The following is a 13,479-nucleotide window of genomic DNA, read 5'->3' on the forward strand; positions in this document are numbered from 1 at the left end:
CGACTGTGGAGTAGAGCCAGGCTCTAACACACTCCGCATGACCTCGAATGCACCCCTGTCAGGCAAAGCCAGAGGTCCCCGCTCCGAGAAGCTAAGAACCTGCCTCGGCACCGACAGTGATGGCTCCGAGGCCGATGTCGGAGCCGAACTCACCAGCGCCGAAGCACCGAGAGGGAGAGGGGGGTCGGACAAGGGTCCGATGCCACTCACCCCCTCGGAGCCGACGGGGGAAGTCCGGCGCCGAGATTCTTCCAAGGAAGAAATCGGAGCCGACGATGGAGCCGAAGACAATTGTATCGGCTCCGACGCTATCACAGTCTCAGTTCCGACGCGACCCGGCTCCGAGCTCAAGAGAGTCGAAGGAGGAATATATTGATGGACAGGGGCAGGCATCGACTGATGAGTCGGGCTCTGAAGCATCTGGGCCAGTGCCTCGGACTTAAGAAGTCGACTCACTACCATGATCCGACAGCCTCGATGACCTAGAGGAGTAAGATCTTTGGCTCCGTTCAGACAGCAGGGGAGATCCTGGAGCCGAATGAACGGAGCCAAGGGATGGTGACCTGGACCTCTTCCTAGTTGTCGGCTCTGAAGGTCTGGTCGGAGCCGACACGGGAATTTCTAATACCTCGGCTCCAGCTGGAGCCGAGGGAACCACAGAAACTGTGGACTGAGACTCATCGGCTCCAGCCGGAGCCGATGTAGGCAGAGGTTTAGAAACCTTAGGTCTCGGCTCAGTTGTCGGAGCCGAAGACCTAGATGCCTTAGAGGGCTTCCCTGTAGACACAGAAAGGGAATCCTCTGGCTTGAGTAAGCCCCTTAAAATTAATTTATTTTTTCTTTCCTGCAGGACCCTGGGGCTGAAGCCATGGCAAACAGCACAGGAGTCCTGCAGGTGCAAAGGTCCCAGACAGTAGACGCAAGAAGTGTGAGCATCTGTCAGAGACATTTTCTGACAGCACGCATCACACTTCTTGAATCCAGAGACCTTTGCTTCTTTAGACATGTCAAAAGGTGTAATCACACACACAGTCACAAACACACTAATTACACCCTGTCTAGTTTAACTTAAAATAAAACCACTAACTAGGTTATTTTTTTTTTTAAAATAAGAAATATAACACACACACTCCACTAGGGAAAGAAAAAGGCCTGTAGGCCCAAGGGAAGAACTTAAAGTTCTTGTGGGAAAAAAACAGGAATTTTTAAGAAAGGGGATAAGAATTGCTCTAAACTAAGGGAAATAAGTATAAATATTAAAATTAAAGGGGTTTTAATACACTAACTTTACAAGAAAAGTCACTTACCAAGAACCGGTAGAAAACCAACACCTCGATAGCTGTAGCGGCAAACGAGATCTGAGGTAACTCTCGCCTAGCATTGTGGGATAGAAGGGGAGCCTCGAGCCGGTGGAACCAACTCTCGAGCTTTTAGAGTGGCCGAGTCGGAGCCGAGGTCGGCTCCGAACCCATCCAGCAAGAATGAAGGCGAGATAGACAACTTAACATGTCATGGTTTTACTGACTATGCCAGGAAATGTAAACATTCAGGGAAGTACGATAGGACTAGAAACTCACAAAATCTTTCCTTCTGAGAAGGCTGTTGTTTTTGTTATAGTGCATCTTGAGCAAGAATTAGCATTCCAAGAAAACATCACACCAGCATATCTGCTCGCTAGAGGGAAATTCTGGGTTAGAATAAAAAATTAAAATTAGTAATTGGTTATTATAATGTTACTTGCAGATCTGGATCGTGTAGAACTTCATCACAAGACAAAAATATACTTTTTTGTTTCTGCTTGTAATGGCCTTTTAAAAATAGGAAAATTAGAGCCATGATCAATAACATTTATAACTATAACTGACCACTGGTCACTGTGTATTTGCAGTCTGCATGTTCCCCCCATGTTTGTGTGGGGCTCCTTCCATATATATGCTGGGTGTTTGTTATTGTAGACAAGTGGGTATGGGGTCACAAGACCTCTCAATTGAACTTAAGAGGTCTGCCAAAGGAATGCAAACAAAAATGAATGGAGACATGCAGACTCTAGGCTGGTGACTATCAGGGGAAGAGCCATGTTGGACTAACCTCTTTACTTATCACCTGTGGCAGTATCCTCTAGACAAGAAAACAAGGGACCAGGCAGCTTATCAGGGCTAGCCACTCACTGGTGTAAAAAGTGACTAAACATGATATAATAACACTGACTAATGATAGCAAAAGGGGGGCTTAGGTATTTGGTGGTGCCAGGTGGGATCAAAATCCAAGAACCTAAGCTAACACTGGGAGAGCTCTACGTATCCCAAATGATTATTGTGAGCCAGCCATACAGCTCTCACAGCCCTCAGTCAATAAGCTACTGTCCCAGCTGTCCAGGTTGGGTTGTTGTGCGAAAGCTGGACAGAGAAGCAAACAACCCGACAAAAATGCATAATGGCAAAGGAGGTACAATATATTTCAATGGTATTTACAGTGCCAAGTATGTACAAAAGAAGATGTAATGCTTACAGCACAATGTTTGTTTGTGTCTTTCGGCTTTTCCCGGTTAGGGTTCGCCACAGCGGAACTCCGGTCCGCTAATGATTGGCAGTTGATTTTTACGTACCGGCTTGCCAGGCCTGACGCACAACCTTCAACGAAGGTATGCCCATTCACGCAGGTCTCCACGCAGAAGACGCTCTAGCTGAGAATCAAACCGGACGTCTTACTGTGAGGCGACAACGCTACCGCAGCACCACCACAGCACAATACATGTGCTTATTTTAAAAAGTGACAATGTATATATGCACTGATTAGTACAGCCAGTGCAAAGGGGAGAGATAAGAGACAACTGAGTCAGTACTGAACTTTATCATCATCAGAAAAGCAATCACATAACGTCTGGATGTTTTGTCCTAAATTCACTGTAGTTACTTATGTATAGAGAATGAGAGAGTATTTAGCCCCATGTACCCAGAGCTACTTTACTAAATGCTTTCCCACCAGAAGTACTCCCAAAATTAGGTCTTTAGATCCAAGCACCACGGGGCTTTAATTAAGTAACTGTATAAATACGTAACTTGTATGAAAAGGGAGGGACAGTCAGCCTGGTACAAGATTTTGAATGCAAGGGATAAAGTACAGTTTTGTACCTACCATAAATGTAGATGTCCGATAGATATTCAACTGCAGTCATAACATATGGGTTGTCCTGCCTCAGGCAGCCCTCGGTCGGCCGGATTCCAAAGTCTGGGGCTGATGTCGCATTTCTCTTCGACGTCAGAGCGGCTGGAGTATATAAGCATCAGCCGACGCCATTTTCTTCAGTGTTTCTTGAACCAGATGCCAGGTGCCCACAAGGAAGGCTGTAATCAAATTGGAAGACAAAAACAGGATTCCAGACAAATAAGTAAGCAATAAACAGATACACCATAACAGATATCCCCAGCTAAGACAAACAGGGATAGGAGTGGACCCAAGGCATAGAGGGGTATGGAGGGAGGGAAAATCCGACTGCAGTTGCATATCTATCGGACATCTACATTTATGGTAGGTACAAAACTGTACTATGTCCTTCAAGAATGCAACTGCAGTCATAACATATGGGTAGAATACCATAGCTTAGCTGGGGGAGGAGGAATGCTCTAGGAAAGAGATGGCGTGGCAATCAAACCCTGCAGGACTGCCGAAGCAAAGCCTGCTCTGGATCTGGAGTATAGAGGGAGATTGTAGTGTTTGGAGAATGTATGCACGGAGCTCCATGTAGCAGCTTCTAGAATGTCCTTTGTAGGCACCCCTCTTAAGAATGCTGTAGAGGTGGCTGTAGCTCTGGTGGAGTGTGGTCTGACATTGGCTGGAACATTCTTCCCATGAAGGAATAACAAAATCTGATGCAATGCCCAATCCATTTTGAAATAGTCTGTTTTGAAATTGCTTTTCCTTGTACTCCAGGGGCGTAAGCTACAAAAAGTTGATCAGACTTCCTACTGGTCTTGGTTCTGTCCAGGTAGTAGCGAAGTTGTCTGTGAATGTCCAAGGTATGTAACAGTCTTTCCCCTTTGTTCTCAGGATTGGTGAAGAAAGCAGGCAGATGAATAGCTTGATTTAAAGAAACCCTGGATACCACCTTTGGCATAAAAGTAGGGTTGGTTCTTAAGGAGACCCTGTCTCTGTGAAAGATTATGAACGGTGGTATTGCCATTAGGGCCTGTAGTTCCGAAACCCTTCTTGCTGAGGTAATTGCCAACAGGAAAGCTGTCTTCCATGAGAGAAATTGTAAGTCCACTGAAGCTGCTGGCTCAAACGGAGGTAGAGTCAGTTTTTCTAGGACAAAGTTGAGGTCCCAAGCTGGCACTGGAGCCTTTCTTGGTGGCTTAATGTTCTTGATTCCCTGAGGAATTGCCTTAGCAAAGGATGTGAAAACACAGGCGGATCGGTGTTATATCTAGCTGAAATAGCTGAAGCATGTATCTTTATGGAAGAATATGAGAGTCCATTCTGTAGCATATCTGCCAAGTATTCCAGGATGAGTGGGATGTTCAATAATGATGCATCATGTCCCTTGCTGGTATTCCAAATGCTGAATCTCTTCCATTTTGCTAAGTAAACCTTTCTGGTGGATGGTCTTCGAGCTTCTGTTAATATCCGCTGAACTTCCTTGGAGAGAGATAGATTGAGGTTATTCATGTGATCTCCCATGCTGTTAGCTGCAGTGTCTGAAGGTTTGGATGCACTGTTTTGAAGTTGTGTTGAGTCAAAAGTAGGGGCCATTGTGGAAGGGCCCACTTCTTGTTGTGACATATACTCCGTAGTAGTGGGTACCAGTGTTGTCTTGGCCAGTCTGGAGCTATTAGGATCCCCTTGGGTCTCTCTGCTTTGATCTTTAGTAATACTGTGGTCATCAGTGGCAGAGGTGGGAATGCATAGATTTTTAGGAAGTTCCAGTTGAATGAAAGAGCATCTATTTTCCAAGCTTGTGGATGGTGTGTCCTTGAACAGAATTTTTGTAGATGATGGTTGAGGTGAGAGGCAAATAGGTCTACTTCTGGCCTGCCCCATGTCGAGGTGAGTTGTGTGAAGATCTTGCGATGTAACCTCCACTCGTGTGGATCTATGAAATTCCTGCTTAGGCTGTCCGCCAGCACATTGTCTTTGCCTGGAACAAACTGGGATTGTAACTGTATGTTTAGGCTCAGTGATTTTTCCCAAAGATTCATTGTCAGTCTGCAAAGGGGGTAAGAATGGGTGCCCCCTTGCTTGTTTATATACCACATCACAGTGGTGTTGTCTGTCCGTATCAATAAATGGCCTTGCTGAAGTTGTTGTCGAAAGGCCTCGATGGCATGCATTACTGCCAGCATTTCCTTTTGGTTTATATGCAGATGTGTTTCCTTTGGAGACCATTGTCCTTGTATACATTTGCCTTCCATGTGCGCCCCCCATCCAAGGTCTGAGGCGTCTGCTGTCATGGTCTGTGTTATCTGAGGTTTTTTGAATGACATACCTGTGTTTGCCTGGCTTACCGAGGCCCACCATAGGAATTCCTTTTGTAGGCATGGAATGAGCGGTATGGTTGCCTCTAAGTTGTTGCTGTGCTGAGACCATAGGCTTTTTAGGTACCATTGAAGCTTTCTCATGTGTAGTCTTGCTAATGGAACCAGGAGAATGCAGGATGCCATGTAACCCAGGGCCTGTAGGAATCTCCTTGCAGTCATCTGGGTGAGTTTTGCCAAACCTTTGAAATAATGAGTTAACTTCTCTTGCTCGTCTTCTGTCAGGCAAGCCATTTGAGAGGTTGTGTCTAGACTGGCTCCTAAGAAGGTTATTTGCTGGGATGGTTGAAGTCTTGACTTTTGGAAGTTGACTGTGTACCCCAGAGCCTGAAGTAATTGTATGACATAGTTCAAGTTTTTTGTCAGCATCAATTTGTCGTCCGCTTGTATGAGGCAGTCGTCCAGGTACGGGTAAATATGGATCCCCTGGAGCCTGCAATGAGCAATTACTGAAGCCAGGCATTTTGTGAATACTCTGGGCGCAGTAGACAAGCCAAATGGCAATGCTGAGAATTGATAATGCTCTGGCCCTGCAAGAAATCTGAGGTATCTTCTGCAGCTGTGTCTGACAGGGACATGCAGGTATGCCTCCTTGAGGTCCAGAGTAATCAGCCAAGACCCCTTGCCCAGCATGGGAAGGAGTTGCTGTAGAGTCAGCATTTTGAACTTTGGTACTATGAGAAAAGTGTTTAATGCGGACAAATCCAGTATTGGTCTCCATTGAGTTTCTTTTCTTGGAACAAGGAACAGTCTTGAGTAAAACCCCTGGCCTTGTTCTTGTTGTGGAACTCTTTCTATTGCTTTGATCTGAGCAAGCAGAGAAATTTGCTTGATAGCCTCTGCCCTCTGGTTTTGTGGTAGGTTTGGCATGCCTTGTTTTCTTGGTAAGGTATGAAAATGGAACCTGTAACCTTGATCTATAATGTCCAAAATCCATTTGTCATTTGTCAGTCTGTGCCAATTGTCTGAAAACAGAGATAATTTTCCGCCCAAGGGAGCTTCTATTTGCTCCTTGGTCAGCGGACGTAGAGGAAAGTCATTGAGATTATGCCTGTGGGGCAGGGGAGACCCCTGTGTCACTTCTTTGATTTGCTGGCTGCCATTGTCGTCCCCTGTAAGGACCTCTGTATTGTCCTCTTCCTCGGCCACACCTGTTTTTACCCCTTTGAAATTTTTCAGGATTAGGAAAGGACCAGTTTTTTGAAGGCCAATTCCTGCTGAATCTGGGGGGCTGAACCTGGAGGAAATCTTTGACCGTCTGAACTGATTTTGCTTTTTCCTCGATGGACTTTAACACATCTTTAGCATTAGCACCAAAAAGCTTGTTCTTTTCCAAGGGTGCATCCAGAAGTTTTGCCTTAACATGATCTGGTAGAGGTTGTTCTTTTAACCATGCATGTCTACGAATGACTGCCCCTGTCATAGCTGCCCTACATGAAGCTTCCAATGCATCATATCCACACTGCAGACAGTGATTGCTGACTTGCTGAGAATTATGTATAGCTTCCTGCAAAGACTTCCTCTCTAAAGGATCAGGAGAGGCCAATGTTTTCTGTAAATCATCTAACAGGTAATCCTGATATTGTAACATATGAAAGAGGCAATTCAGAGCTCTCATAGATAAAGTAGTGGAGGTGTAGACCTTTTTCCCCCATCTCTCTAATGACCTAGCTTCCCTGTTGGAAGGCAAGGGATTTTTTGAGGTGGAAGCTGAAACACCTTTAGGTCCCTGAGAAATAGTTTCTAAATCAACAGCATGGGCCCTGAATAAATGGGAATGTGTTTCTGGGACCCTGTAATATCTGTCTGGCTTGGCTGGAGCAGGAGGAAGAGAATCAGGGGTAACACTGGAGTCAGAATATAGATCATCCAAAACATCAAGCACAGGAGGAATAGCCAAGGGCCTGTGCTGGGGCTTTTTAAGGAAGGTTCGAAGGCGCTTTCTGGAATCAGAATATTCCTGGCCTTGCCACTTGAAATGTTCCCTCATGGTATGCAGAACTTCCCCAAAAGAAATATCCTCAGGAGGGGAGGCCGAGGGGATGGAATCCTCTGCATCCGAGTCCTCATAGGTCTGGAAGAGCTCTTCCTGGTCATCGGAGTGGACAGAGTCCTCAGAAACTTTGTCTGAAGGGATAGGGTCAGAGGGTTCAACCTGGGGCCTCTTATCAGAAGGAGGCTGGGATCCTCTCTCAGGATGGGCCTGTGAACCTCTAATCATGGAAATTAAGTCTGCGGCCATAGTCATGATTTGTGTCTCAGGAGTAGGCTGAGGTAAGGCTTTAGCAGCAAGGTGCTTGGTCTTGCTGGCTGCCTTAGCACGAGTGTAGGCCTTAATAGACATGGCCATAGGAGGCCTAGCAGCTCCACGTGCAGGAGTGACCTTATCTACAGCAATGGTCTCGGGCATTTCCTCGGTTTCAGTATCCGGAGGAAAATCTATAACTGGCGGAGTGGTATCCGGTATCGGAGTCGTCGGTAATGCGGTGTCTTCGGTTCAGAGCAGTGGAATAACCGTCTCAGGGAGAACCGGAGCACTCGCGGTAGGTTTTGGCGTGGAGTCGGTGGTAGACGTGGGCTGAGGATGTCGGTCCCGGTCTTTTCGTTTCTTGGGAGTTTGCGATGTCGGAAGTTCCGACGGCATTGTATAAGCAAATTTTTCACCGAAAAAGTCTTCAGCAAACTCCGCCCGGCGCCTGAGAGTGCGCTTATTGAAGCGAGCACAGGCGACACAGGCCGAGACGTCGTGGTCTGGGCCAAGGCAAGGAAGACAGTAAGAGTGGAAATCCTTATGAGGTATTTGTTTACCACAAGACATACAATTGTTAACTTTTTCAGTAATTTCTGACATCGGCTGAGGCAAGAAAAGGTCCCCAACGGGGTACTTAGCTTGGGGACCTTAGCTTTTTTGATGACTTCGGATTCGAAGAATACAGGAGCTGACCGACCGGCACTTGCGAACTGCTTCTGCTTCGGGCAACGAGCGGCAAGAAAGACTGAAGAAAATGGCGTCGGCTGATGCTTATATACTCCAGCCGCTGTGACGTTGAAGAGAAATGCGACATCAGCCAATGTCGGACCCAGACTTTGGAATCCGGCCGACCGAGGGCTGCCTGAGGCAGGACAACCCATATGTTAAGACTGCAGTTGCATTCTTGAAGGACATCATAAGTTATGTACTCACCATAACATTCCATCTGAATTGTTGCTTTTCATTTGTTCTTCATCCTGTGGGTTTGGATAACTCGGCCGTATACTAAAGCTCTAGGATCTGAAATCTGAGCTCCTCCCCCCTACCCATAATGCTCTGCTCTCACCTCATCCCTTCAGATCGAGTTTGCTGCACAAACATATGCAGTATCTTAGCATATATATCACAACAAAAGGCAGAGGAAGCCAGAAAGGAGTATTTCAGGAGATCAAAAGAGAAAATAGGTAATTACACACATCTGCTAGATCCTACAAAAAAAGTACGGGGATGGAGGGAGGGAAGGCTAAAGAACAAATGAAAGGCAAGAACTCAGATGGAACGTTATGATGAGTACATAACTTCTTTATCTGAAGTTGTTGCTTTCATTTGTTTATCAGCCTGTGGTACAGAGTCCCCAACTGCAGAAAACTTGGGAGGCCCTCATGGAAGGATATTCCAGACCACAGCAGAACCAAAAGATGCCCTGTTCCTGGAAATAATGTCCAACTTGTAATGAATTACAAAGGTATGAGGGTTGACCATGTAGCAGCTGCACAAATCTCATCAATGAGAATTTTAGACCAAAAGGCTGAAGAAGTGGATATAGACCTAGTGGAGTGGGCTTTAATCGAACAAGGTAAAGAATTTCCTTTAGCAGAATACACAAGTGCAATGCAGCTCGTGATCCAGCTGGCCACATTCACCTAGGAAAGTGGTTTACCAATTCGGTCTTTGAAAAGGAAACAAAAAGCTGATCAGATTTTCTAAAATGTTTAGTTCTGTCCAAGTAAAAATGCAGCGGTCTATGAACATTCGGCATATGAAGCTGACACACTCCTTTGTTTTGAAAATTAGGAAAAAAATACAGGGAGATTAACAACCAGATTTATATTAGCCTCGGAAGGAGGGATTGGTACACAATGTAACTCTGTCCATGTGAAAAATTAAATATGGAGGCTTACAAGATAAAGCCTATAATTCAGATACTCTTTTAGCTGAAGTGATGGCCACTACAAAGAGAGTCTTCCAGGGTAAATACTTTAAATCAACTTTAGCAAAAGGCTCGAAAGGAGGCAAAATTAGAGCTTGCAAAACCATAGTAAGGTCCCAAGGTACAGCAGGGTCCATAACATAAGGGCGCAGAAGAAAAGTACTTTTTAGCAAGGCCTTGCACAACTTAGATGGAGCCAAAGAGAATTAATTTTCCCCACTCTGACAGTTGGAAATGGCCACCAACTGCACCTTCACCGTAGAGAAGCTAGCTCCCTTATTAAAAATGGATGCCAGAAAATCTAAGACAACAGGAACAGGGGCTGCAAAGGAGTCCAGTTGGTTTTGATGAGCCCAAATGGAGAACCTTTTCCACTCGTTATTGTAAATTTTCCTAGTGGATGGTTTGTGCTCTGCAATCAGAATCTTCCTAACTGGGGAAGAAAGCCTGGGAGTTCTAGCCATTATTGGAAATGGAGTAACCAAACAGTTAATTTCAGGTGCAGATGTCCCAATGGGTGGGGCAGAAGAGCTGGAGAGGGATAGAGTCCGCAGTGGACAAACCAGGTGAGACCAAAGGAAAGGAAACCATGCTTGTCGAGGCTAAAAGGGAGCAATGAGGATTACTCTGCACCTCAACCTCTGAGCTTTTTGCAGAAATTTGGGAGTGAGAGGAAAAGGAGGATAGGCATAAAGCAGACTGGGGGGGGGGGGGGGTCAAGCATGGACTAGAGCATCTTTTGGTAACTTCCTCTGAGGAGGGATCAGGACAAAGTACTCACTGCACTTGGTGTTGGAAGGAGACATGAAGAGATTGTAGCAAGCTTGCCCCATTTCTGGAAGATCATATTTGCCATTGAAGTATTTAGAGACCACTCATGAGGCATCAGAATGGTTCTGCTGAGCCTGTCCGTCAGGATGTTCGACTTCCCTTGAACGTGCATTGCTACCAGAAAGCAGTTGGAAGAGGAGATCACCCATTGTCACAACCTCATGCCCTCTCGACACAAGGGGTAAGACTTGGTTCCTCCCTGATGGCTGATGTACCAGACAACTGACATGTCTCTCTGAACTGCAATGGTTCCCATTGGAAGAGAGGATTGAAGGTCTTGCAACGCAAGAAGCACCGCTCTCATCTCCAGGATATTTATGTGCAAACTGGTATCTAGATGGGACCAGGTGCCTTGGACTGTGTCTCAGATAACCCCCACCCCCCCACCCGAACTAGGAAGCATCCGTGGTCAGTGTGGAGTTTGAGGGAGGAAGGATGAATGGTTGACCCTGTTTGAGGTCCTCCAATTGGAGCCACCAGAGAAGATACTGTTTGGATGCTCAAGAGTTTCTGATTGGGTGATTCAGCAGATACCAAAGGAAGGACCACCAGAGTGCTAAGGTCCACTGAAGTATTCTCATATGAACACGTGCTACTGGGGCAAAAGTAATTGTGGCAGCCATGGACCCCAAGACTCTTAGAACAAGACTTGCTGGTGGAGAAGGAATATCCAAAATTTGCTCGACAAGGTGGAAATTCTGTCCGGTGGAAGAGGAGCTAATGAATGAGTGGTGTCCAGATGGGCTCCAATGAAATCTATTATCTGTACTGGTTGAAGTTGAGACTTTTTGAAATTGATGGAAATGCCCAAGGTTGAGGAAATTTAGAACAGACAGTCTCTGGCTTGTAGAAGTCTATGCTGGTGGGAGCAGTTAGGAGCCAATCATCCAGACAGCAAAAACACATGGAATTCTTGAGGTCTCAGGTGAGCTGCCACTACTGCCATGCATATGATGACCACCCTCTGAGGGGGTGTGGTCTGACCAAAAGGGAGTACTCTGAACTGGTAGTGAATGGCTCACAGTCAGAGGCACAAGAATGTTCTGGAGCGTCTGTCTTGATGTGACAGTATGTGTCCTGAAGGTCTATAGATCACATCCAGTCGTCTTTCTGCAGGAAGGGCAGAATGGACTGAATTGTGACAATTCAGAACTTTGAATTGGCTACAGACTTGTTGAGGGTCATAACGTCCAAAACAGGCCTGAGGTCCCCTGTTTTTTGGGCACTAAAAAAAATCTGGAGTAGATGCCTGTGCCAAATTGGTCTAGGGGGACATTTTGGATGACTCTTTCTGTGAGCAGTTTTGAAATCTCTAAGGCTGCAGCCTCCCTTTGATTGGGTGGAACATCGGGGAGGTTCCTGCTTGGAGAGGGATTCTGGAAAACAACTATGAAATAACCACTGTAATTTTTAACACCAAACGATCATTTGTGATGGCTTCCCAGGCTGTTGGGCGTAACAACAAACGTCCCCCAACTGCCTCCAGAGATAAACAGTCAGACAATCGTTCAGGATCACTGAGCCTGTCTATGAAGGTATCCCAAGACACTTGGTTCATCGGACCCCATCTGCCATTAGGATCACTGGAGGGAAGATATCCCTCTTAATCCTGAAAAGTACCTAGAGATCTTTGTAACCACAAATATTTAATCCCATGCTGGTTCCCGGAAAGCCTCGTTTTGGAGTAGAAAAGCAGATTCTGATGGCTGACAAGACCTTTCCATCTTTCTCATTTTGGAAGAGTGTGTCTGACAGTTGGGCCAAATAAAGTCAATCCTCTAAAAGGGGCATTGGTGAAACGACCTTGTAGGGTTCCAAGAAATAACAGCCACATCCAGGTGCTGTGTGTCTGACTGCAATGCCTGAACTGGCAGACCTTGTGGTATCTTCTGCAGCATGAGAAATTAACCTCATGGACGTGTTCAAAATGACTGTAGGGTGGCCATTATGGAGGAAAAAGTCTTCTGTTCCTCTCAGACATAGACCCTGGGGCAGAACTAGAGAGTTCCTTGACCACGTCCCTCTGTAGCCTGGTTACATGTGCCAAATAATTCAGTGCATACAAAGCGGAGGTCCTCCTGTTAATGGGACGGACGGTGGAGTTTTGCTGGGCAAGCTCTTTTTGGTGACTGCTGCAACCACCACGGCATCGATGGGAACACCCTTAGTCCAGTGAGGTCTGTCTGATGGGGCACCAAGGATCTTGTTGAGGTGCTTAGAAATGGGTCCCACTGTGTACGGCTCCTTCCATGCCCTGCAGGAAAACGAGGTAGATAAAGGGATCCACAGGAGGGACACCCAAGAATAGATGGGCCCGACCCAAAAGCTCCCAGAAACACCAATTCCTCTGGGTCACGGTTTTGGGCAGACCAACCACCTTTTTGGCAAAGCATCTCCATGATGTCACCAAAGGGGAGGGGGGACATCTTCAGGTGTGATCTAGGGAACCCTTCCTCTTCATCAATATTGGTCTCCTCAGTGAGGGATACCAAAGAGGAATCAAACAGCCTCTTTTTGCACTGATGGTTCTGAGGGATCTCCTCGGTGGGGTGTTCCAGGGAGATGTCGGAAGACTCAGGGTGTTCCAAAGGGGGGGAATGGTCCAGAAGTCTTTCTGTTTAGGCTGTCCCAGAGGTGACAGAACAGAAGGCTCAGACACAAAATCTGCTGAGAGGGGGCTGGGTTCTGAAGCAGGGAGAGTCGAGGCACTTCTGGGCACAGACAGAATCCTCTCTACCACCTCAAATGCAGAGGGCGATCAAGATATCGAGGGCAACCCCACCAGAGCTGAAGCTGTTGAAGGGGAAGCTCCACGAATCCCCACCACCCCCAGATCCGAGTGAGGAGTCAGAGCAGAGATATCAAGCACCAAAGCCCTAAGGGGAAGAGACAGCTCCAAAAGCTTCAATTTGACATCAACCTCTCAGACCAGACCC

General features: G+C 46.4%; 1 protein-coding gene across 1 annotated transcript in view; it reads right to left on the reverse strand.

Annotated features, from left to right (window-relative positions):
- Nucleotides 1-13,479, reverse strand: part of CLASP1 (cytoplasmic linker associated protein 1) — a 4,127,769-nt gene that overhangs the window by 3,843,258 nt on the left and 271,032 nt on the right. The gene's annotated exons all lie outside the window — the stretch shown is intronic.

This window comes from Protopterus annectens, chromosome 6.part0 (assembly GCF_019279795.1).
Source record: "Protopterus annectens isolate FY-2018-M chromosome 6.part0, PAN1.0, whole genome shotgun sequence".
NCBI classification, from domain to species: domain Eukaryota; kingdom Metazoa; phylum Chordata; order Ceratodontiformes; family Protopteridae; genus Protopterus; species Protopterus annectens.